Below are 25,674 nucleotides of genomic sequence, written 5' to 3'. Positions count from 1 at the left end.
AAGTGATTCCTCAGGGGCTGGGCTACCTGTAGTCTCTGACATCTGTAATCTACAGTGAAGCACAGAGCTTGACCACTGAACTCACTCATGGAACATAATAATCTGAGGTGGCAGATACACTTCACATCTGGCTCCTCAGCTTTATGTCAAGAACAATAATTCAAAGTAAGTTTATTATCTCATTGAAACCTATTGAATGTTGAAAGGACTAGATTGGGTGGATGTGGAGTGGATATTTCCTACGGTGGAGGCAGCCAGAACTAGAGGGCACAGCCTCAAAATTGAGAGGTGACTTTTTAGAATGGAGGTAAGGAGGATTTTTTTAGTGAATCTGTGGAATGTTCTGCCATAGGCTGCGGTGGAGGCCAAGTCCTTGGGTATATTTAAGGCGGAAGTTGATCATTTCCTAATCGGTCAGGGCGTCAAAGGATTTGGCGAGAAAGCAGGTGTATGGGATTGAGTGGCATTCAGGATCAGCCATGATGGAATGGCGGAGCAGACTCGATGGGCTGAATGGCCTAATTCTGCTCCTATGTCTTATGGTCTTGAGGTCTAAGTACATGTACATCACCATATACAACCCTGTGATTCATTTTCTTGCTGGCATTCTCAGAAAAGCTAAGAGCCATAATGGAATCAGTGAAATGTGGCACCTAACAGGATGGATAAACAACCAATGTGCAAATGACAACAAGATATACCAAGAGAGAAAAAGAAGTAATAATCATAAATAAATAAATAAGCAATAAATAGCAAGAATATGAGATGAAGAGTTTTTGAAAGTGAGTCCACAAGTTGTGGGAGCGGTTCAGTGATGGGGCAAGTGAAGTTGAATGAAGTTATCTCCATTGGTGGTAAATAACTACCCTATTTATACAAAATTGAAAATGTACTGTACCTGATTTTTTTAATATTTAAAAAATATCACATCATAGTAATGTTTTAACAGGCAGAAGTGCAATGAAATTTTAACTAGGTTTATTAACTTCAGGAATTTTGAAGTAACTTTTTATGATCTTCATCCAGTTCAGTCTGGCATAAAGATGCGGAGCCAGATGAAAAGTACAACTGGTACATCAGTTTATTACGTTAGAGAAGTGCGTCCATTGGCACTGTTAAACTGAGAAGGAAGCCTTTGCCAGGGTGCATTGCCAAAGGATGTCAAGTCAAGGGTGAGGTCAGTACCTCAGCCTGGTCATAGCTGCAGGATTACACTCCCACAACAAAATAATATGAATGAGATTACAAGTTTCAAAGTGGACATCTGTAACCATTTTGTTATTGTATCATTTAATGATAGATAAAGGCACTTACCCTTTCTCTTCTGTCAATGTAGTCTTTCCTAAAATGGCATAGTATGCTATGACACTATATTTACTGAAAAAATTAAATTAACAAGTAGACTAAAAATATTTATTTTTTATTTTATTGTATCTTTTATATTTTCCAAAATGAAGTGGTTTTGAAGTAAAAACTCTACAGTCATGTAGCCAAATAGACCAGCCAACTTACAAACAGCAAAACACCACAAGTAAAACAGATGGGTGAGCAGATAATAGGAGCAGAATTTCTTGATCACTTATGCTAAAAATTGATGTCAATAGAACTAAATTTCAGAAGTAGAGTAAAGCCTCTTGCAGCAATGCTCTTGCACCAGTGACCAAATTTGTAGTTCTACTCCAATCTACATCAGTGAGATTGACTCGGGATAAATGGTAACTCTGGGACTACAAATTATGTGGTCAGGTCCTTAGCATTCATTTTATTGGAAATAAGTTTCTTGGCTTTACATCTTATCTGAAAAGCAATACCTCTACTAATGCAGTACTTCTTCACCAGCACACCGAAGTGCTAATTTAGGTAATGGATCTAAATCTTAGAGATGGAAATTAGACAGCAGGTTGACAAATCCACTAGTGCATCAGCCCAATGAAGTTATTAGCAATATTAATTTGTGAGACTAATATTCATCTTCTCTGCTTTTAAATTATCTTTCTTTTCCTTCTCTCCTGGAGCCAGAAAAGTTTATGCTGACTTTTCAGAACAAATTAGATAAACAAAAACAGACATTCTCTGTGAATATTTCTGACAACAGTGAACCTCCCATTTTCGTGATCTATTTTCTCCGCACTGCAGGCAGTATTCATATGTTGATGGATTAGGCTCTAACAGTGTCTGTCATTCCAGGAGCTAAATTTCTGTGGCTTCTAAGATTTACCACCTCCAAACCAAACAATAGAAGGCACTTCAATAGGGTGCAACTGTGCAGACAATCAACTAAGAAATGTCTTGGGAACGTGAGTTCACAACATGGAACGCTCAGGTTAAAATCTGTTTCTCTGTTATTCCACGTGAGATTTGTAGTATTTGTTCTGTCAAGCGTATGTGTTCCTTGTTTATTCACCAGCACATTAATAATTGAGCACATGTCCTAATTTGGGTGCTACTATCTCTGTCAACATTTTATGTGAAATACTTCTTTAATATAATCATTGCCTGATACAGAGAATTAATGACATTTTTAAATTCTCTGTATTGCACAGTTAACATAATCAAATCGATATTTTGGTTGAGTCCCAGTTGTTGAAGATTTAAATCTCAAGTATTGGACTATCAGACTCAAAAGCAGTTACTTTCCCCAAGCTGTAAGACTGATCAACACCTCCACCCACTAACACACCCCTCCACATCTCCTACCAGGACTTCTTAATCATTTCTTGTCAGTCACCTTTTTTTTAACAGACATCCAGTACCTAGCATCACCTTATGTATATACAAACTATGTGTATAAGCCATTTTATGTATTTATATTTATTGTGCTGCATTGGATCCGGAGTAACAATTATTTTGGTCTGCTTTACACTTTTGCACTGGAAATGACTATGCAATCTTGAATCTTAACCCAATACTACCTCAGAGAAACTACGTACTTGTTTTTGCCCAATATTACTCAACAGAAAAGCACCTTTAATTAGATTGTTCAGGTGCATTGACCTCTCAGACAATGTAACACTGGAATTGTATGGTAGGATTGACAACAACATTTTCAAATATGCATATTCTTTACAACTGAATGTGAATTTGAACCAATTTGATTTAATAAAAGTTGATTAACACTTTAACTTCCCTGCAGAAGGATGATGAGGAACTGAATAGAGAACAGAACCATGCAATGATGCTTTATAGTTACTGCTACATGAGGACCTCTTGGGTTGATAATGTTTGTTGCTATTCAGCTTCTGTGGTTTGAGATTTTCCAATGCACAAACATCTTTAGTAATGTTCCTATTGTTATATTCTGGCAAGTAGCCACCATCATTAACTTCCGAGCTGGCTCCTATTCAAGACCAGTATGCAGGTTTCCTGTATCTTGCATTTTGCACAGGTGGGTCACATGTCCTGTGGTAAGAAAAGGAAGTAAGGACAAATTGAGGATTAGTTTCCATTGTTATTTAAAGGTAATCATTATATACTATGAGCGAATGAAAGATTAACAGAACAAATACCGTTGAATAATCTTGAATAAAATGTACCCAGGAAATGCTCCACATCAGGAACAAATACAGACAGAGGAGTACAATAGTCAGATTTGTTTAGACAGTCCTTCAGATCAAGGATGAGCTGCCCTTGCTCCAGTTGTGTGGTTCAGAGGTGGCAGGTCCCAATGTGGGAGCTGCAGATTTTGTTACAGCTGGGCAAAGACAATTGAGCAGGAATACTGAAGGTTCAGCGTGTTCCCAGTGCAGACTCCCAATTCCCAGTTCCTCACCGGATGCTTTTCCTCTGCTTTGATTATCATGGGCCAGAGACTCTGAGTTGGGCATCTGCTCCACCAGAGGGTAGTCTAAAAAAAATGGTGCCGATACACACTGGGAGATTTTTGATTGACAAATAAAAATCTGAGCAAACAAACAGATTTAAGGGACATCTTTAACAAGGAAAGAAAAGTTTGGTGCTGGTGGTGATGGGAAATTCCAGAATGTTGAATCTCATGAGGAAGCAGTTAGCGCTTCCGCTCTGTAACTCCAGCAACCTGGGTTTGATACTGATTTCTAGTGATGTGCATGTGTTGTACACACATTATCCCTGTTACTGCATGGGCTTCCTCCTGTCATATCCTGAAGCTGGTAGGTTAAAGGGCTATTGACAGTTGAACAAGGACTGAGAGTTAATGGGGCATTAGTGAGAGAGAAGAGGGCAAGGGGGAGTAAACGGGGCATTGGGACTGATGGGAATGGTCTGAGCACAGGTATGGACTTGATGAGCCAAATGGCCTCATTCACTATCCGAAGGAAAAGATGAAAATAACTGCCAATAGTAGAGCATTTAAGTTCAAAGATGATCATGTTGGTGTTATTGAATACTTTGCAGGATTGAGGTATAGGAAAAGCAAAGAGGAGATTCTAAAGAAAAAGAGGAGACTTTCTCTAACTTCTGGTAATATTTTTTACACATTCCCCATTCTGGCTCCCCTTTCACCCCCTCTCTTCTACTCACCCTCTTATGACCTCCCACTGGTGCACCTCCTCCTTCCCTTGTTTCCATCATCCACTCTCCTCTCCTACCAGCTTTCTTCTTCTTCATTCAGCTCTTCGCTTCTTCCACCTATCACCTCCCAGCTTCTCACTTCATCACCATACTTCCCCGCCATCCAGTCTTGCCTGTCACCTGCCAGCGTGTACTCCTTCCCCTCTCCCACCACACCTCCATCTTTTTATTCTGGCTTCTTCCTCTTCTTTTCCAATTCCAATGGAGGGTCTCAGCCCGGAACGTTGACTATTTGTTCTTCTCCACAGATGCTGCTAAACTGCTGAGTTCCTCCAGCATTTTGTATGTGTTGCTCTGGATTTTCAGCTACTGCAGAATCTTTGAGTTTAGAGTTTAAATCTGAGGTTTGTCAGTGCAGATCAGTGCACACCACTGGGAAGAATAAATAGAACTCAGTGCGTTTAGAACTGAGGTGGGAGAGTTTTGCATCACCTCATCTTTACAGAGTCTGGATTGAGGGAGACGCCTGGAATGAGTAAGTGGAAGAGAAACAATATTCTGGATGGGAAATTCAGCAGCAGAATTGGGATTAAAAGCATTAACTGGGAAAAGTCCTCTCCCTCTCATTCTGTAGTTCCTAATAGCACTGAAGGAGAAATTCAGCCATCAAGTCCATACTGCAGAGAACCAACTTTGTGTTGAATTTTATTGCAAAAGTCACAGTACTGAAAACCTGAGCAGGAATAATTGTTTGTATATAATTTTGACTCTGATATTGATCTTTGCTGCTCCTTGTTGTGGACTAAACTGGTTGGTTTTGAGGCCTACTCTAAGAGCTTGGCTTCAACTATACTCAAAAGTGCAGAATTACAAGGGGGTATTTGATGGATTCAATAAACTTAAACCAGGCTGCTGCATTGAATACATTTACCTGCTTAAATTTGAACTCTCCGGTTGGAAACAAGAGTTTGCTTATCAGAGGTGACTTCATGCTGAATAATAGAAAACACCATGGATAAGTTCACATAACTTATATTTATGACATATTAGCAAGCATTTTAATTGCAAAAGTCCAGATGAATCCTAGGCCCAGAGTATTGGGGCTTTTGAAATGGTCCTCACAAGGGTAAGGCCTTTCTTTCATATACTGTTCCACAGCAGACAAAATGCCACAAAGTGGGAAGATCTAAGGTCATGATCAGCTCTTGGCAGAAAAGCTGGGTCTGGGTGTGGATGGTATTGCACCTGAAGTGGAAAAGTTAGTGCAAGGGTTTGGTGATGATTGGGGGTGTGGACAGTGATCAGAATTTGGGGTCAAACATGATAATCTGGAGGACTCTAGATGTTGTCAAAGAGCATGGGATGGAGTTGTCAGTAGCCGTAATTGAGGCCAGAAGACAGGAGATCAGTGGCCGGCTTTGGATTGGGTAAATTTTTTGAGCTGGTGGAGTGGTGGATTGGCTTTCTATTGTGAAGCTGGCTAGAGGAGCCAAAAAAGAGCAACTGAATATATAAATTAAAGGGGACTTCTTTGAGTTGAGTTCACAGTTCCAAGCTGGGACCTGTTCAAGAAGACCTTCTTTAACCTCCATCACTGGGCAAATGTGTTGGGAATGACAGCTGCTCCTCAGAACATGGCAATAGAAGCAATGTCATTACATGTGTCTGATGAGGATGAGCTGATCTGAATGCAGGAGGAATTGTGCAGTCCCATTTTTCGTAATGAGTTTATATGCCCTGGAAGCCATAATAATCACATTCCCTCCAGAAAGCACCAATGCTCATATGGTACGACCAGAAGAAAGTGGAGGCGCATCTTTGAACTTTCACACCATAGATTTTTATTCCATGTTGGCACGAGCATGGAAAAATCACACAAAATTTGTTCAGATTGTATCCCTTAAGTTTATTGCCCCAATCACTAAAATTGACTATTTACCAGGATGATGAAGGGGGACCAAGTTGACAATATTCAATTCCTAACCAGCTGTTTCCACTTTAATGCAATGTGTATTTTCTTTAGGTAAATCAATTTAAATAGGGATGTGGAATTGTTCCTTATAAGAAACAACTACTTATTAATTCTTTCCCTGCCTAAACTGATTGGTTTCAGTATTTGCCTAAGTGGTAGCTTTTTTGTACTTGTGGACTCACATGAACATGAAATTAGCACCATTGTGCTTGGCAAAAGTACTCAGAGGTCCTTGGGGTAGGCTCAGGAAATCACTGGGGAGAGACAAACAAGAGGATACCCACTTGCTAGGAAGTTTACATTAACAGTGCTCCATTCAGAGTTATCACCTATATTCATTCCTCTGTCCTGTTTTACTTCAGGATCAAAATCAGGTCTATTATCACTGGCATGTTTCGTGAAATTTGTTAACTTAGCAGCAGCAGTTCAATGCAATACATAATATGGAAGAAAAAAACAAAATAAAATAATAATAATAAATAAATAAGTAAAACAATTACAGTATACGTATATTGAATAGATGAAAAACAGTTAGATATTTAAAAAGTGAGGTAGTGTCCAAGGGTTCAATGTCCATTTAGGAATCGGATGGCAGAGGGGAAGAAGCTGTTCCTGAATCGCTGAGTGTGTGCCTTCAGGCTTCTGTACCTCCTACCTGATGGTAACAGTGAGAAAAGGGCATGCCCTGGGTTCTGGAGGTCCTTAATAATGGATGCTGCCTTTCTGAGACACCACTCCTTGAAGATGTCTTGGGTATTTTCTAGGCTAGTACCCAAGATGGAGCTGACTAAATTTATAACCTTTTGCAGCTTCTTTCAGTCCTGTGCAATAGCAGCGCCCCCCCCCCACTCCATAGCAGACAGTGATACAGCCTGTCAAAATGTTCTCCATGGTACATCTATGGAAGTTTTTGAGTGTATTTGTTGACATGCCGAATCTCTTTAAACTCCTAATGAAGTATAGCCACTGTCTTGCCTTCTTTATAACTACATTGATATGTTGGGACCAGGTTAGATCCTCAGAGATCTTGACACCCAGGAACTTGAAACTGCTCACTCCCTCCACTTCTGATCCCTCTATGTGTTCCTTCATCTTACTCTTCCTGAAGTACACAATTGACTCTTTCATCTTCCTGACACTGAGTGCCAGGTTGTTGCTGTGGCAGCACTCCACTAGTTGGCATATCTCGCTCCTGTACGCCCTGTTGTCACCATCTGAGATTCTACCAACAATGGTTGTATCATCAGCAAATTTATAGATGGTATTTGACCTATGCCTAGCCACACAGTCATGGGTATATAAAGAGTAGAGCAGTGGGCTAAGCACACACCCCTGAGGTGCACCAGTGTTGATCATCAGCGAGGAGAAGACATTATCACCAATCCACACAGATTGTGGTCTTCCAGTTAGGAAGTTGAGGATCCAATTGCAGAGGGAGGTACAGAGACCCAGGTTCTGCAACTTCTCAATCTGGATTGTGGGAATGATGGTGTTAAATTCTGAGCTATAGTCGATGAACAGCATCCTGACATAGGTGTTTGTGTTGTCCAGGTGGTCTAAAGCCATGTGAGGAGCCATTGAGATTGCATTTGCCGTTGGCCTATTGTGACGATAGGCAAAATGCAATGGGTCCAGGTCCTTGCTGAGGCAGGAGTTCGGTCTAGTCACGACCAACCTCTCAAACTTCAAAACTTAAATTCTGTATTATCTTCTAAATAATAAAACAAGGTTTAAAATTATGTAGCATAATCAAATGAAGGTAGAATTTTGTATAGCAAAAGTAGGATCTTTGTTTTATAAGCAGTTACTTAAAACTAGAATGCAAAGCCTATTACTGTTTTGCATGACTACGTTTAGTGATTGGATTAAATTAATTATAAGCTAAAATATTGAAAGGAAGTCCCCGATTCCTTGATTCAAAAAGAAATTCTTAGTGGAAAGAACTGAACTATGACAGAAAGTTGTTCAGAATGTAGAAAACCTGAGTTTGTAAGTTTAACTATTCAGTTATGAAGACCAGTATTGCATCAACCTGGAGCATAGGATGAATTTTGTAGAATATAGCGTCTCAAAAATGGAGAACATTGATCAGATAATCTGTTTCATTATGAGGTGAACATTGATTAGGGGATAAGGGACCTTCCCTGCCCCTCTTCAAATGATGCCTTTAGAACTTTCTCATACATTTGAGAGTACAGAATTGCTGTTCTGACAGTGCAGTGTCCCATGTTATAGGAATGAAGTAACACTGTCTCTTGGCTCAGCTCTTCATCATCACTCGTAGTCAAAAGATCACATTAGACCAAAGTTCACCCACGTTGTGCTAAGTGGGTGCCTTTCTGGTACACATAGTTGGTTACAGTAATACTATTTGAATCAGTTTTAGAAGAAATAATTTTCCATTACTCAGCTTTGATTTTGTCACCCACAGTCTATGGGCTCTTACTTAACGAATTTGCAGCAGAATTTATCATGGACACTTGCTACTTCACAATGCCTTTTGTGATAAATTAGATGTCCTCCTCACTGAATCACTTTGGAAAATATCTGCACTTCACATGGTAGGTGGTTACAGAGATATAACCTCCTAGTTCTTAAGGGTCTCAGAGCCTTGAGAAAGACACCATATGATGAGCTCAGATCAGGATAAGAAAAACAGGGAAGGGATGCTGAAGGAGAGGATGATTTGAAGGTACAATTCACTACTTGAAGGCCTATCTATTTGGCTGGTATCCTATCTATTAGTCAGAAAGACTATTAGTCCATCAGTAGGAGAATTTAGAGTGTGAGGGCACAGAGTAAAAGGATGTCCCTTTAAAACTGGGATGAAGGACAACTTCTTCAGCCAGAGAATGGTGCATCTATGGAATTTGGGCTATGGATGCCATCACTGGGTGTATTTAAAGCAGAAATTGACAGCCTCTTGATTTTGTTAAAGGTTACAGGAAGAAGTCTGGAGAATGGGGTTGGAAAATAAATCAGTTATGATTGATTGTCAGAGCAGGCACATTCACGTTCAAGGACTCTACAACTCGATCTCAGTATTGTTAATTAATTATTTTTTTTTAATTGCGCAGTTTTTTTTTGCACGGGTTGTGTCAGTCTTTGAGTATAATTTTTCATTGATTCTGCTGTATTTCTCTGAATGCCTCAGGGTAGTATATGGTGACATATACATATTTCAATAATAAATTTACTTTAAACTTTGAACACTGAAGATTGAAAATGAAAATAAGCGATCTCTTCTAAAAACGTTTTACAGATGGACTTTCCTCACCAGAGTGAAATAAAAGTCAGGCAATTGAACAGTCAGTTCCTCCGTAATAGTCCTGATGTTTTTTACATTTTTAACCTTCTCATTTTATCTAATCCACATTCTTTGTGTCAAAGCTACCCTCATCATTATTTCAAAAAAACACAATGTTAAACTGGGTCATGTGATTTGAAAAGTGTTGCCCCTGCTGGCTGCTGCATGCTTTGTTGCAATTTTGATAATAACCACAAATTTTTGAGGTTTTCACAAGGCCTCCTAATCGAGTACAACATCTCGGTATTGAGCTGAACACAGTGGGATCTGCTTAACACCAACATGATACTGCTGTCTTCCTCTGTCTTTTTGAGATGCAAGTTTTCATCCAAACTGGTGTGCATTTAGAGCGGGGGGGTTCCCAACATTTTTTATGCCGTAGACCACTACCATTAACCGAGGGGTCCATGGTCACCAGGTTGGGAGCCCCTGATTTAGAAGCATGCTGCCTGTGACACGTTTTGTTGACAGAGATAATCGAACAGTCACTCTGGCTTTAAATTGTTGGTGCAAGAAAGTGCAAGAATATTTTAAGTCACGCTGCAGCTACCTGTTGAGTTATCCTGCTGTAATAATTTATCCATAATATAGAAGAGCCCATGTCACAGTTGCAGTGAATTTTTCCAAACCCATTCCTGGCAGTTTCATCTCCCCTAAAATACCTATTTCAATAGCCTTGCCCATAACTCAGCACTGCCCTTTCTGTAGGTCAAATGGTGCACCATCTTCAATAATGAAATTAGCAAATGCTGGAAACACTCTGCAGGTCGGGCATCACCTTTGGAAAGTGAAACAGAGTTAATGTTCCAGGCTGAAAACTCTGCATGACTTTCAGTGAAGGGTCTCTGATCCAAGATGTTAACTTCCTTTCCACAGATGCTGCTCGACCCGTTGAATATTTTCAACATTTATTTCTCTGTGTGTCAGATTTCTAGCAGTTTTGTGGTGTTGAGGCTGGAGACTATATGGTCAAGATGGTTTTTCAGGCGTCAAGAATTGGGTGAAGCTTTTCTCGGTCAGGGTTGTGGGGCCGTTGGGTGTGTCCTTCCATTGTCACGAGGCTCTTTAGGTGTATCGTTTCAGGAGATGAGATGTTCTCTGACATCTATTAGATCAAGGAAGGCCCAAAGGGTATCAGTTACGAGGTGGAGGGGAAGTATTTTCGCAGAACAGAAGGAGGGATTAATGACTTGTTAATTGGTGGCAATGCTTCCCAAGAACGTCCTGCTGGGCTGTCTGATATACTAACGATTAGTGGAGTTGACATTATCTTGAATCACCATCTCAGAGAAACTTAGAACCATAGAACCATAGAACATTACAGCACAGAAACAGGCCTTTTGGCCCCTCTAGGTTGTGCCCAGCCATTCTTCTGCCTAGTCCCACTGACCTGTACCTGGACCATATCCCTCCATACACCTCTCATCCACGTACCTGTCCAAGTTTTTCTTAAATGTTAAAAGTAAGCCCACATTTACCACTTCATCTGGCAGCTCATTCCACACTCCCACCACTCTCTGTGTGAAGAAGCCTACCCCCTAATGTTCCCTTTAAACTTTTACCCCTTCACCCTTAATCCATGTCCTCTGTTTTTTTTTCTCCCCTAGCCTCAGTGGAAAAAAAGCCTGCTTGCATTCACCCTATCTATACCCATCATAATTTTATATACCTCTATCAAATCTCCCCTCATTCTTCTACGCTCCAGGGAATAAAGTCCCAACCTATTCAACCTTCTCTGTAACTCAGTTTCTCAAGTCCTGGCAACATCCTTGTAAACCTTCTCTGCACTCTTTCTACCTTATTAATATCCTCCCTGTAATTTGGTGACCAAAACTGCACATAATACTCCAAATTCGGCCTCATCAATGCCTTATACAACCTCACCACAACATTCCAACTCTTATACTCAATACTTTGATTTATAAAGGCCAATGTACCGAAAGTTCTCTTTACAACCTTATCTACTTTTAACGCCACTTTTAGGGAATTTTGTACCTGTATTCCCAGATCCCTCCGTTCTACTGCACTCCTCAGTGCCCTACCATTTACCTTGTATGTTCTACCTTGGTTTGTCCTTCCAAAGTGCAATACCTCACACTTGTCTGTATTAAACTCCATCTGCTATTTTTCAGCCCATTTTTCCAGCTGGTCCAAATCCCTCTGCAAGCTTTGAGAACCTTCCTCACTGTCCACTACACCTCCAATCTTTGTATCATCAGCAAATTTGCTTATCCAATTTACCACATTATCATCCAGATCATTGATATAGATGACAAATAACAATGGACCCAACACTGATCCCTGTGGCGCACCACTAGCCACAGGCCTCCACTCAAAGAAGCAATCCTCCACTACAACTCTCTGGCTTCTTCCATTGAGCCAATGTCTAATTCAATTTACTACCTCTCCATGTACACCTAGCGACTAAATCTTCCTAACTAACCTCCCATGTGGGACCTTGTCAAAGGCCTTACTGAAGTCCATGTAGACAACATCTACTGCCTTCCCTTCATCCACTTTCCTGGTAACCTCCTCGAAAAACTCTAATAGATTTGTTAAACATGACCTACCACGCACAAAGCCATGTTGACTCTCCCTAATAAGTCCCTGTCTATCCAAATACTTGTAGATCCTATCTCTTGGTACTCCTTCCAATAATTTACCTACTACTGACATCAAACTTTCTGGCCTATAATTTCCCGGATTACTTTTAGAGCCTTTTTTAAACAATGGAACAACATGAGCTATCCTCCAATCCTCCGGCCTCTCGCCAGTAGATACCGACATTTTAAGTATATCTGTCAGGGCCCCTGAAATTTCAACACTAATCTCGTTCAAGGTCCAAGGGAATACCCTATCAGGTCCTGGGGATTTATCCACTCTTATTTGCCTCAAGATAGCAAGCACCTCCTCCTCTTCAATTTGTATAGGTTCCATGATCTTACTACTTGTTTGCCTTATTTCCATTGACTCCATGCCAGTTTCCTTAGTAAATACAGATGCAAAAAACCCACTTAAGATCTCCCCCATTTCTTTTGGTTCCATACATAGCCAACCACTCTGATCTTCAAGAGGATCAATTTTATCCCTTACTATTCTTTTGCTCTTAATATACCTGTAGAAGCTCTTTGGATTATCCTTCACCATAACTGCCAAAGCAACTTCATGTCTTCTTTTAGCCCTCCTGATTTCTTTCGTAAGTATTTTTTTGCACTTTTATACTCCTCATGCACCTTATTTGCTCCGTTTCCTATACTTGTCATATATCTCTCTCTTCTTCTTTATCAGAGTTCCAATATCCCCTGAGAACCAAGGTTCCTTATTCTTACTCACTTTGCCTTTAATCCTGACAGGAACATACAAACTCTGCACTCTCAAAATTTCTCCTTTGAAGGCCCCCCACTTACCAATCACATCCTTGCCGGAGAACAACCTGTCCCAATTCACACTTTTTAGATCCTTTCTCATTTCTTCAAATTTGGTCTTTTTCCAGTTTAGAACCTCAACCCAAGGACCAGATCTATCTTTATCCATGATCAAGTTGAAACTAATGGTGTTATGATCACTGGATCCAAAGTGTTCCCCTACACACACTTCTGTCACCTGTCCTAACTCGTTTCCTAATAGGAGATCTAATATTGCATCCTCTCCAGTTGGTACCTCTAAATATTAATTTAGGAAACTTTCCTGAACACATTTTACAAACTCTAACCTGTCTAGACCTTTAACAGTATGGGAGTCCCAATCAATATGTGGAATATCAATTATTTCAGCAAAAATGATTGCAGAAATTCCATAAAGGAGTACATGAAACGCCTGAAAGAAAGAATTCAAAAAGAAAACCCAGAAGCATTGGAAAATTTTACTGACAGTGCTAAGGGTGTAGTTGCAGATATTTTAAAAAACTTTGCAGACTATAAGTTTTACATAGGTGAGAGTATGGATATCGGTGGAATGGTTGGATTACTAAATTACCGTTCTGAATGTACTCCATATATGGTTTTCTTCAAGGATGGTTTGGAAATTGAAAAATGCTAAATTTGCCTGCAACTCATCATGTTGAATTTGTCAGTCACAATGACTTAATGTTCATATTACCTGCAATAAACTTGGAACTGGTATCACTGAAAAAAAATGGGGTGAAAATTTTGTGTTTATAGCAATTGTATTTGATGTTCATAACAAAAAATACAACAGTAAAGCACAGGTGGAGGTAGCTAACTCTAACTGTAACCAACTTGCTCTATTGTAAGTTAGAAGAAAAGAAAGAACAAATAATCTTGCCTGATAGTCTATCTTTATACTGAAAACAGGCTCAAACTGGACAGATCAGGGTATCCTTTTGATAAGAACAGCCTATGAGACAACAAGAACAGCTTGATTTATGCTGCTGTGAACCTGCGCCTTACAAACAAATAAACTACAAAAGAAAAAGAACCAGCAATACTACAAATTAATGAAAACCAGCTGAGCATTTAAGAACAAGCAGGTGATTATATAAACATGTAAGCGAGCATAAAGAATGTTAAACTACAAGAAAAATTACAATTTAGACCTTATTTCAACAGTAGTTTTCCTTTATTTTGATCTATTTTCAAGGTAGATTGTCTTTCTACAGGAGCTGGAAAGGTACCAGGATCTTCTTTACCTGATTAGATTAAATGTTAAAATGTTAAACATTTTTTCTTCACACCTTTTATACTTCCTAAGTTAACATTCAAAGAAAGCTGAAACACAGAATTGCTACTATTCCTCTGATTTTCCTGCATAAACTGCTTATTCTGGAATCTCCTCTGAAATTTTAAGGGCACCAGAACATACTGGGATTGTTGGCAACCTTTGGAGGGAAGTGCTATTTTGGTAGCCAGTTTAAATTGTGGACTCACAGACACTAGTATTGAAGATAATCTGCCCAACATTATTTCTAGTTGTATTTTCAGTAGTGTCTTCAGTGACAAGGGTTTTTGATCCCACCAGGATAGGAGTCAAACCCAGATTTCAGAAATGAGAGAGTATGTTCAGAAAAGCATCACAGAAACCAAAGGTGTTTTCACAGCTCCTGCTCATTGATTTTCGAAGAGTTTGTAAGAGAAGATAAAAATACTCCAACAGCAGTGTATGAAGCTATGATATCATTTACAGATGCACCCAGGCCCAGAAACGTAGCCCATTCTTCACATCAAAGGCAAGAGAGTGCTAACAGGTAACCTTCACTGCCAGACACAATGCTGCCTTCCCTTGAACCTCTTCACTTCCTAAGATGACCAGAATTAAGTGGCTGGTATGTGTTCTTCTTAATCCAGGACAGCTGAGAAATCCTAGGGCCACTTCAGTTAAGATTAACGGACTCATCTTGGGGAAATATACCCCATTCTGAAGATAACAGTGCACAATTCATTTATCCAGTGAATTTTTATTTGTGAGTGTTTGTGAACAGTTTGGTAAACTAAAAATAGGCCGACAGGGAAACTGCCTCAACAAATGAGTGTAATTCCTGCTTCAGAATTGAAGTAAAGCTCAGTGGTTCTATCACATCCAGCCATGGGTGGTAATGTACAATCAATTGGCTCTATGAATAAGTTCTAGTCTCCCTACTTGAGGAAAGATATATTGTCTTTGGAGACAGTGTAAAGGAAGTTCACCAGGTTGATTGTGCACATGTGGGGGTTAGCCTATGGGACTGATTGAGCAGCCTGGGACTGCAATCACTAGAAATTAGAAGAATGAGAGAGGATCTTACAGAAGCTTGTGAAAGGGGTAGATAAGATAGGGCAGAAAAATTTTGCACTGGTAAGTGAGATTAGAACTATGGGACATAGCTTCAAGATCTGGTGGAATGGATTTAGGATGGAGATGAGGAGAAATTACTTTTCCCTGAGAGTAGTGAATCTGTGGAACTCTCTGCCCAGGGAGGCAGTAGAGGCATTAAATATGTTTAAGATAGAGTTAAACATATTTTTGCACAGCAAATGAGGTAAAGGTTATGAGGAAAATGCAGGCAGATGGAATTGAATTTCTCAGCCAGTTCAGGTACAATATTATTGAATGGTGGAGGAGGCTCCACAGGCCAGATGAACTACTCCTGCTCCCACTTGTTATATCTTATGTTCTCATGAATATCTCATCATCAACCTTGGTGGGCCCTAGCATGCAGGTGTGAACGGAACAGCTGATCCACCTTGCCTTCTTCCTGAGATCTCCACCATGGTGGAAACCAGTGTCCAGCTAATCCAATATACTGCATGTGATATCACAAAATGGCCGAGAGCATTGGGCAATGCAAAGGCTGCAGGAACAGACAACATCCCAGCTGTACGACTGAAGACCTGTACTCCAGAACTAGCTGCACCTCTAATTATAACATTGGTATCACCTGACAACATGAAAAATTACCCAGCTAGATCTTTTTCACAAAAAAAGCAGGAGAAATCCAATTTGCCGAATTACCATATGATCAATCTGCTTGCAGAAGAGTGATGGAATTTTCCATTGCTATCAATCAGCTCCTGCTCACCAATAACTTACTCACAAATGTTCAGATAGGAATGCCACAGGACCTCTCAGTCCTAGAGCGCATGGTGGACTTGTTCCAACAGTGGAACGAGGAGTTAAATTCCAGCAAGAAGGTGAGAGCGACTGCCCGTTACATCAAAGCGTCCTTTGTCTGAGTGTGGCATAAAGGTTGCGTGGTCAATGGGCATCAAAGAGAAAGCTCATCAATGTTGGAGTCAAACCACATAGAAGGAAGATGGTTGTGACTGCTAACCATCTATCATCTCAGCCCCAGGTCATCTCTGCAGGAGTCGGTCAAGGCAGCGCCCTAGACCCAGATATCTTCAGCTACTTCATCCAAGAGCTTTCCTTCAACCCAAAGTCAGAAGTGGGGATGTTCTCAAAACAGTCACTGCAAGGTATTTCCATCTCCAGTAAAAAAAAGGGCTTAACCACCTTTGATAATCAATGGCTTTTCCTTTGCTGAATCCCTGTCGACAATAACCTTAGGGTCACTATTGATTGGAGACTCAGAATCAGAATTATTGTCACTGACATTAATTATGAAACTTGTTGTTTAGTGACAGCTGTGCAGTGCAGGCATAACAAATTACTCTCAGAAACAATAAAAATACATAAATAAATAGTGCAAAGGAGGATTAGCAAGGTAATGTTCATGGGTTCATAGACTATTCAGAAATCTCTTGGCAGAGGGGCAGAAGCTGTTCATGAAACACTAAGTATGAGCCTTCAGGTTCCTGTACATACTCCCTGATGAGAAGAGTACATGCCAGAGAAGGCATGGGTCCATGATGGATGCTGCCTTCTTGAGGTGGCATTGATCGTAGATGACACCTCTTGAAGATGTCCTCAATCGTGGGGTCTCTTGTGTCCATGATGGAGCTAGCAAGGTCAACAACTTTCTGAAGCCTCTTACAATCCTGTGCATTGGCGTCCCATAGCAGACAGTGATGCAACCAGTCATAAGGCTCTCCATGGTATGTCTGAGGAAATTTACTAGAGTCTTTATTGACATCTCAAATCTCCTCGAACTCCTAATGAAGTATGGCCTCTAGTCTGCCTTTGTCACGATAGCATCAATATGGTCGGTTCAGGATAGATCCTCTGAGATGCTGATGCCCAGAAACATGAAACTGCTCACCCTTTCCACCGATGACAACTCAATGAGGATTTAAGACCATAAGACCATAAGACATAGGTGCAGAATGAGGCTATTTGGTCCATCAAGTCTGCTCTGCCATTCAATCATGGCTGATCCTATTTCCCCCTCCTCAGCTCCACTCCCCAGCCTTCTCCCTGTAACCTTTGATGCCATGTCCAATCAAGAACCAATCAAGTTCTGCCTTAAATACACCCAACGTTTTGACTTCCAGAGATGCCTGCGGTAATAAATTCCACAAAATCACCACCCTTTGCTTCTCTGTTTTAAATCGACGTCCTTCTATCCTGAGGCTGTGCCCTCTTGTCCTAGACTCCCTCACCATGGGAAACATCCTTTCCAGGTCTACTCTGTCTAGGCCTTTCAACATTCGAAAGGTTTCAATGAAATCCCCCCTCATCTTTTTAAATTCCAGCAAGTACAGACCCAGAGGTATCAAACGTTCCTCATATGATAACGCTTTCATTCCCAAAATCATCCTTATGAACCTGTTCTGAACCCAATGCCAGCACATCTTTTCTGTTTGCAGTGCTCAGGGTGAGACCTCACCAGTGCCTTATAAAGCCTCAGCATCGTATCTCTGCTTTTGTATTTTAGACCTCTTGGAATGAATGCTAACATTGCATTTGTCTTTCTCATCACTGACTCAAACTGCAAGTTAACATTCTGGGTGTTCTACAAGGACTCCCAAGTTCCTTTGCACCTCAGAGTTTTGGATTTTCTCCTTTTAGAAAATAGTCTGCACATTTATTTCTACTACCAAAGTGCATGGCCATGTATTTTCCAACATCGTTCTTCATTTGCTACTCTCTTGCCCATTCTCCTAATCTATCGAAGTCCTTCTGCAGTCTACCTGTTTCCTCAACACTACCTGCCCCTCCATCAATCTTCGTATCATCTGCAAATTTGGCGAGAAAGCCATCTATTCCATCAACTAAATCAGTAATATATAGCATAAAAAGAAGCGACCCCTGCGGAACACCATTACTCACGCTCAGCCAACCGGAAAAGGATCCCTTTATTCCCACAACATATATCAAAGTTGCTGGTGAACACAGCAGGCCAAGCAGCATCTGTAGGAAGAGGTGCAGTCGACGTTTCAGGCTGAGACCCTTCGTCAGGACTAACTGAAGGAAGAGTGAGTAAGGGTAAATCCTGCTGCATTCACCAGCAACTTTGATGTTTGAATTTCCAGCATCTGCAGAATTCCTGTTGTTTGCCTTTATTCCCACATGCTGCTTCCTACCAATCAATCAATGCTCTAACCATGCCAGTAGCTTTACCATAATGCCAAGGGCTCTTAACTTGGTAAGCAGTCTCATGTGTGGCATCTTGTCAAAGGCCTTCTGAAAGTTTAAATATTTGACATTCACAATATTCTCTTTATCTATAGTATGTATAATCTCCTCAAAGAATTCCAACAGGTTTGTCAGGTAAGATCTTCCCTTAATGAAACCATGCTGACTTTGTCCTATCTTGCCCTGTGTCACCAAGTCCTCCATAACCTCATCCTTAACAATTGATTCCAACATCTTCCCAACCACTGAGGTTAGGTTAGCTTGTCTATAATTTCCTTCCTGTTGCCTTGCTCCTTTCTTAAAGAGTGGAGTGACATTTGCAATTTTCCAGTCCTCTGGCACCATGCCAGTGTCCAATGATTTTTGAAAGATCATTACTTATGCCTCACAATCTCTACCACTATCTCTTTCAGAACCCTAGGGTGGATTTCATCCAGCCCGGGTGACTTATGTACCCTTTATTGTTCAACTTCTCTGTTGTTGTGACTCCACTTGACCATCCTCTCTATTTTGTCTCCTTGTCACCACAAAGACTTATAAAGAAAACCAGTATCAGGGGCTGGGTCTCCTGCACTGAGTGATCTACCATTTAACGACCACAGGCTTCTCTTAATTTTATATCTCTGTGATATGAGGATATATTGTAAGTTTGTCAGTATTGTTGTTTATAATCCTGAAACTCCCTACCCATAAGCATTGTGGGAACACTTTCACCATAAGAACTATGTGTTTCAACATGGTGGATCACCACCAACTTCTCAAGGACAACATGGATGAGGATTAAGGATGAGGTTTTGAGGTACTTGGAGACAAACGATGTCAGCATTATTTCATCAAGGGAAATCTTGCCTGACAAATCTGTTGGAGTTCTTTGAGGTAATTAAGATCTGGTTGAAGATCTGCTCTTCAGCACCAATTCCAGCACACAGACTGGAGCGTGTTTGCTGTCCATGCCACCACAGACTCTCAGGTTAACAGTGATTCATATACCAACTCTGTCCTTGAGCACATCAACAGTGTGTAGATAGTGGCATCACAAAGACAAATAAATGTTTTCCCCAATCAGAAACCATGGATGAACAGAGAAGTTTGCCTCCTGCTCAAAGCCAGAGATTCAGCCTTCAGCTCAGCCAGGGCCAACCTGAGGAGGGGAATCTCTCAGGCTATACACATATAAACAGAGAATCGAGGAGCATTTCAACTCCTCGGAACCCCAGCACATGTGGCATGGCATACAGGTCATTTCTTCAAACCACCTAGTACTGTGCCCCCTCCCAGCTGTGCTCCCCTCCCTGATGAGCTCAATTACTTCTACGCTCGCTTTGACCGAGAGAACAAGGAGGTCACCCTCAAAGCGGATCTCCCACCTGGTGAACTGCCTCTCTCACTTTCCATCTCCGATGTTTGCGCCACCCTGAGCAGGGTGAATGTACGGAAGGCAGCTGGTCCGGATGGAACACCTAGCCCTGTGCTCAGAGTCTGTGCAGGGCAGTTGGCCGGGGTCTTCACGGACATTTTTAATCTGTCCCTGGCCCAGGCAGTTGTTCCCACAAGCTTCATGATCACCACCATCGTGCCAGTGCCAAAGCATTCCACTGCCACGGGCCTGAATGACTTCCACCCAGTTGCACTCACCCCCATCATTGCAAAGTGCTTTGAAGGACTGATTCTATCACATCTGAAATCTGGTCTGCCCACTATCCTGGACTCCCATCAATTTGCCTATCACACCAACAGGTCAACAGAGGATGCCATCTCCACGGCACTTCACTCTGCCCTGACCCACCTGGACAGCCCCAACTCTTACGTCAGAATGCTGTTCATTGACTTTAGTTCGGCATTCAATACTGTGATCCCCTCCAAGCTGATCACCAAACTTTGCCAGCTTAGTATCACCATATCCTTCTGCAATTGGACCTTGGACTTTCTGACTAACAGACCCCAATCAGTTAAGTTAGACAACCTCTCCTCCTCCACTCTCACCCTGAACACCGGCGTGCCTCAAGGCTGTGTGCTGAGCCCTCTTCTGTACTCCCTTTTCACCTATGACTGCATTCCTGTACACGGTTCTATCTCCATAATCAAGTTTGCAGACAACACCACAGTGGTTGGTCTGATCAGAGGGGATGACGAGACGGCCTACAGGGACGAGGTCCAGCACCTGGCTGCATGGTGTGCCGATAACAATTTGGCCCTTAACACCCAGAAGACCAAGGAGATCATTGTGAACTTCAGACATGCCAGGAGTCACACTCACGTCCCCACCTACATCAACGGAACTGTAGTGGAGGAGTGTGCATCAAGCTTCAAATTCCTTGGTGTCCACATTTCTGAGGATCTCACCTGGTCCCTGAACTCCTCCATCCTGATCAAAAAGGCGTAACAGCGCCTTTATTTCCTGCGGAGCATGAAGAAAGCTCACCTCTGTCCCAGGATACTGATGGACTTTTACCACTGTACCATGGAGAGCATACTCACCAACTGCATCTCAGTGTGGTACGGCAATTGTCCCGTATCGGACCACAAAGCACTCCAGCATGTGGTGAAAACTGCCCAGCGGATTATCAGCACCCCATTGCCCACCATTGAGAACATCTAACATAAACGCTGCCTGGGCAGGGCAAAAAGTGTTATCAAGGATGCATCTCACCCTAACCATGGACTTTTTACTCTCCTCCCTTCTGGTAGGCGCTACAGGAGCCTCCGTTCCCGCACCAGCAGGCACAGGAAGAGCTTCTTCCCTGAGGCTGTGACACTGCTGAACCTCTCATCACAGCGCTAAGCAGTATTGCATCCGTATTGTACTGTCTCAGTACTTTTATATTTGTGTGCTGTAGCACTATTTTTATTCGCAGTTATTTTGTAAATAACACTATTCTTTGCATTTCTGGTCAGATGCTAAATGCATTTCATTGGCTTTGTATCTGTACTCGGCACAATGACAATAAAGTTGAATCTAGTCTAATCTAATCTAATACAAGCAGGGTGGACAAAGGAGAGGCACTGGATGTCACTTACTTGGATTATCAGGAGGCATTTGATAAGGTGCTACACATGAGGCTACTTAAAAGATAAAATCTTATGGTGTTACGGGACAAATACTGGCATAGACAGCAAAATGGCTGACAGGTAGGAGGCGGCGAGTGGGAATAAAAGGGGGCTTTTCTGGTTGGCTGCCAGTGACTAGTGGTATTCCTCAGGGGTCAGTATTGGGACTGCTGTTTTTCACATTGTTTACCAATGATTTAGATAATGGAATTGATGGCTTTGTGGAAAAGTTTGCAGATCATATGAAGATACATGGAGGGGTAAGTGGTGCTGAGGAAGCAATATGTTTGCAGCAGGACTTAGACAAATTTGAAGAATGGGCCAAAATGTGGCAGGTGGAATACAGTGTTGGGAAATTATGATAATGCGTTTTGGTAAAAGGGACAATAGTGCAGACAATTATCTAAATGGAGAGAAGTTTCAAACAACAGATGTGCATAACTTTGTCCTTGTGCACGACTCCCAGAAGGTTAAAATAAAACTGAGCCTTTATAAGGTATTGGTCAGGCTGCACTTCAATAGTTCAATAGTACATTTAATGTCAGAGAAATGTATGCAATATACAACCTGAAATTCTTCTTCTTCACAAACATCCACGAAAACAGAGGAGTGCCACAAAGAATGAATGACAGTTAAACATTAGAAACCCAAAGCTCCCCACTCCCACGCACAAGCAGCAACAAGGCAATGACCCCCCTCCCCACCAGCAAAAAAGCATCAGCACCCCCTACTGAGCACTCAAGCGTGCAGCAAAGCATTAATAAATACACAGACTTGCAGTACCCCAAAGGTTATTCGTTCACCCGATAATTCAACATGCCCCAGGCTCTCTCTCTCCCTAATAAGGGAAAAAGAGATGTCCCCATTTCACAGTGAGAGGGGAGACATAATAAACAACTCGCTGATTTATGATGTTAATAGTCTGTTGCGTTGCTTTTTCCAAGATCTGCATCCTGAGAGCTCAGGTTTCTGGACACACAGGTCAGCTAACCCGCTGCTCCTGACATTCTGTGTTCTCCCCAACACCTCAGTCAGGGGCACTGGCCTTGAATCAGCCCAGTTCCAGAGCCACAAAAACCCAGCACCCTGAAGGTGTGCTAGTCTTCCAGGTCACATCCTTGAGGTATCAAAAAGTGGCTAGTCATGAGGCCCTGAGAGCAGGTCCCATTCTTGGAAAGACTAGATACGGTGGATGTGGAGAGGATGTTTCCTATGATGGGGGTAACCAGAACTGGAGGGCACAGCTTCAAAATTGAGGGGCAACCCTTTAGAACAGGGGTAAGGAGGAATTTTTTTAGCCAGAGAGTAGTAAACCTGTGGAGTGTTCTGCCAGAGACTGTGGTGGAGGCCAAGTCTGTGCATATGGGCAGAAGTTAATCCTTTCCTGATCTATCAGGGTATGAAAGGATATGGCGAAAATGCAGATATATGGGGTTGAGTGGGATCCGGCATCAGCCATGATGGAATGGTAGAACAGACTTGATGGTCTGAATGGCCTAATTCTGCTTCTATGTTTCATGGTAATATGGATGGGAAATAAATGATAGCCTTCCAATGAAGCCCAGGTTCCAAAGTTGAACAAATGAATAAAAGGTCCTTTCCCTCCTTTATCAAAATAGTTCTTAAGGAAATACAATTTTTCATATGTTCATGCACACTAAAGGCTTTGACGCTACGTCCTTTCTATAAGATCACAGACAAATCCTCAGCCACGTCATCTGTTTATTCCTCTCCATAGATGCTCTCTGACCTGCCGAGTTCCTCCAGTATTTCGTGTGTTTGTGCTACTCTGGATCTCCAGCATCTGCAGAATCACTTATGCAATTGTATACTTTTCTTTTTCCTAGTTGGAGATTGTCTGAAATAATTCTACAAAATATGGTGGGCACGTTACAAGACAAAGGAACAAATATATTCACTTCACTTACCTATTATGCTTCCTCCATGATGAAGAGTAAACTCTCAAGGTAGCCATGGCTTTTAAATGATGTTGCTACAGACTTTTCAATGCTAACAAATAAAAGAGGAAGTGCACTTGACAGCCACATCTAATGACTGTATTCTGAGGATCTTACGCTAATGGTTAAATTGGCAACCTGCCAGATAAACTAAGTGAGAGCAAGGCAAATTCGTGGAAGTAGATTGGGTTTCATGCTTACTGTTAAAAGGTTAGACATGTTACAGCATTTACTGACTTCCTTTCTTGGTGGTTTGGCACCATGGAAAGGGTGTCACTATTCATCATGGTGGTCATTTAGAGGATTTTTCGCTGCCCACATTTGTATATTTTATTTCTGAAGTACTTGAGGGAATGATGCAGTGTTGATCAGTGGTATTAGTCAAATTTTAATACCTTTTTTCATGAACTTTCTCTCCTTTTGTGTGAAAATTAAATGAATTGTACTGTGCACGGCGACTTTATAAAACTCACAGGAGGTGGGGAAAGCCCAGTTTTAGTACACTGTTTAAAATGTCCTTTTATTGCTAATAACTTTAAATTGAATAACTCATTGTATGAATTCATGTGAATTCCACCTTCCTTTGTCACATACAATCGTTCACAGACTCCTTTATCCCAAAAATATCTCCATGACTGTTAACACAATCTCTTATGTCCCAATGGACACGGTTCTGTGCAACAATCATATTTGGTGATCATTTTGCTCATTTAGTGAGGTCATTATGTTAGGAGTTGCCGTTAAATGGTAAAGAAAAACTGATATTTTTGAATATGGACTTCAAATAAAGAATTATGTTACAGAAATGTAAACTCTTTTTCCACAGCAAATGCTGGGAATTGTAAAATATTCACCTCTGATTCCTAATATTACTCAATTGCAGGATGTTAGATTATATTATGGCATACCTGTAAGTAAGTCAGCAATGCCTCCACATCCAGAATATAGAAGAAGGCCATTCAGCCTATTAAGACTATACTAGTTCTCAGAAAAATCTCATCATCCTACTTGTTTCCCTGTAAGCTTTTCTCTCAGATACGCCCCTTAAATCCAAGAGTGAAAATTTATAGTAATCAGTTAACCTGACAATCAGCTCATTGTTGGTAGATTACAAAATCATTGGAAAGGCATGCAAATCTACAGAGACAGCATCAGAGGTCAGAATCAAACCTGGATTGCTGGACTTATGATGTGTTGTCCTACCTGTAATACCACTAAGCCATCAAAGGAAATTAGAGTCATAGAGAGGTACAGCACAGAAGCAGGCCCTACGGCTCATCTAGTCCATGCCAAAACCATTTAAACTGTCTACTCCCATCAACTTGCACCGGGACCATAGTTCTCCATATCCCTACTATCCATGTACCTCTCCGATCTTGTCTTTAAACATTAAACCGAGCTAGCATTCTCCACTTGCGCTGGCAGCTCATTCCACACTCTCACGACCCTTTGAGTGAAGAAGTTTCCCCTCATGTTCCCTTAAACTTCTCACCTTTCACCCTTAACCCATGACCTTTGGTGGTAGTCCCACCAACCTCAGTGGGAAAAGCCTGCTTGCATTTACCTTATCTATACCCTTCATGATTTTGTATACCCCAGTTGGGTCCAGTATTTTTTTTGTCAGCTTGTCTGAATGTCAGTGTTTTTTTTAGTGACTTTTGTTAAAGGATTCTGGTCAGTGGTACTTAAAACTCACAAAAGCATTTGTAAGCAGATAGTCTGATCATTCTTCTTGCTGAAATGTATTCCTACATTGTCTTCACATTCAAGTCTAAGTGTTCTAGTGTACTTCATAGTTTAGCAAAATAAAAACAGAGTGGTAGAAATACTCAGCAGCTCAAGCAGCATCTCTGGCATGAGAAATGTTCTTAGCGTAACACGCTGTAAGGTTTCACTGTTAAGGCTAATGTAATGGCTTCTATGTAATGTTC

The 25,674-nt window shown here is 41.3% G+C and overlaps 2 long non-coding RNA genes and 1 pseudogene across 2 annotated transcripts in view; 2 read left to right on the top strand and 1 right to left on the bottom strand.

The window, feature by feature from the left end:
* The window catches only part of LOC134355672 (uncharacterized), a 140,887-nt gene that overhangs the window by 82,754 nt on the left and 32,459 nt on the right, over positions 1-25,674 (top strand). The gene's annotated exons all lie outside the window — the stretch shown is intronic.
* Positions 1,441-24,217, bottom strand: LOC134355671 (uncharacterized). The gene is made up of 3 exons (XR_010020152.1): positions 23,714-24,217; positions 5,420-5,480; positions 1,441-3,399 (listed from the first exon to the last, which is right to left on the bottom strand). It is a non-coding gene; the product is annotated as an uncharacterized LOC134355671 (long non-coding RNA).
* Positions 5,767-13,889, top strand: LOC134355845 (translationally-controlled tumor protein-like; annotated as a pseudogene).

Source organism: Mobula hypostoma, chromosome 13 (assembly GCF_963921235.1).
Source record: "Mobula hypostoma chromosome 13, sMobHyp1.1, whole genome shotgun sequence".
Taxonomy (NCBI): domain Eukaryota; kingdom Metazoa; phylum Chordata; class Chondrichthyes; order Myliobatiformes; family Myliobatidae; genus Mobula; species Mobula hypostoma.
Note: the sequence above shows the minus strand (reverse complement) of the source record. Positions and strands in the feature narration are given on the sequence as shown.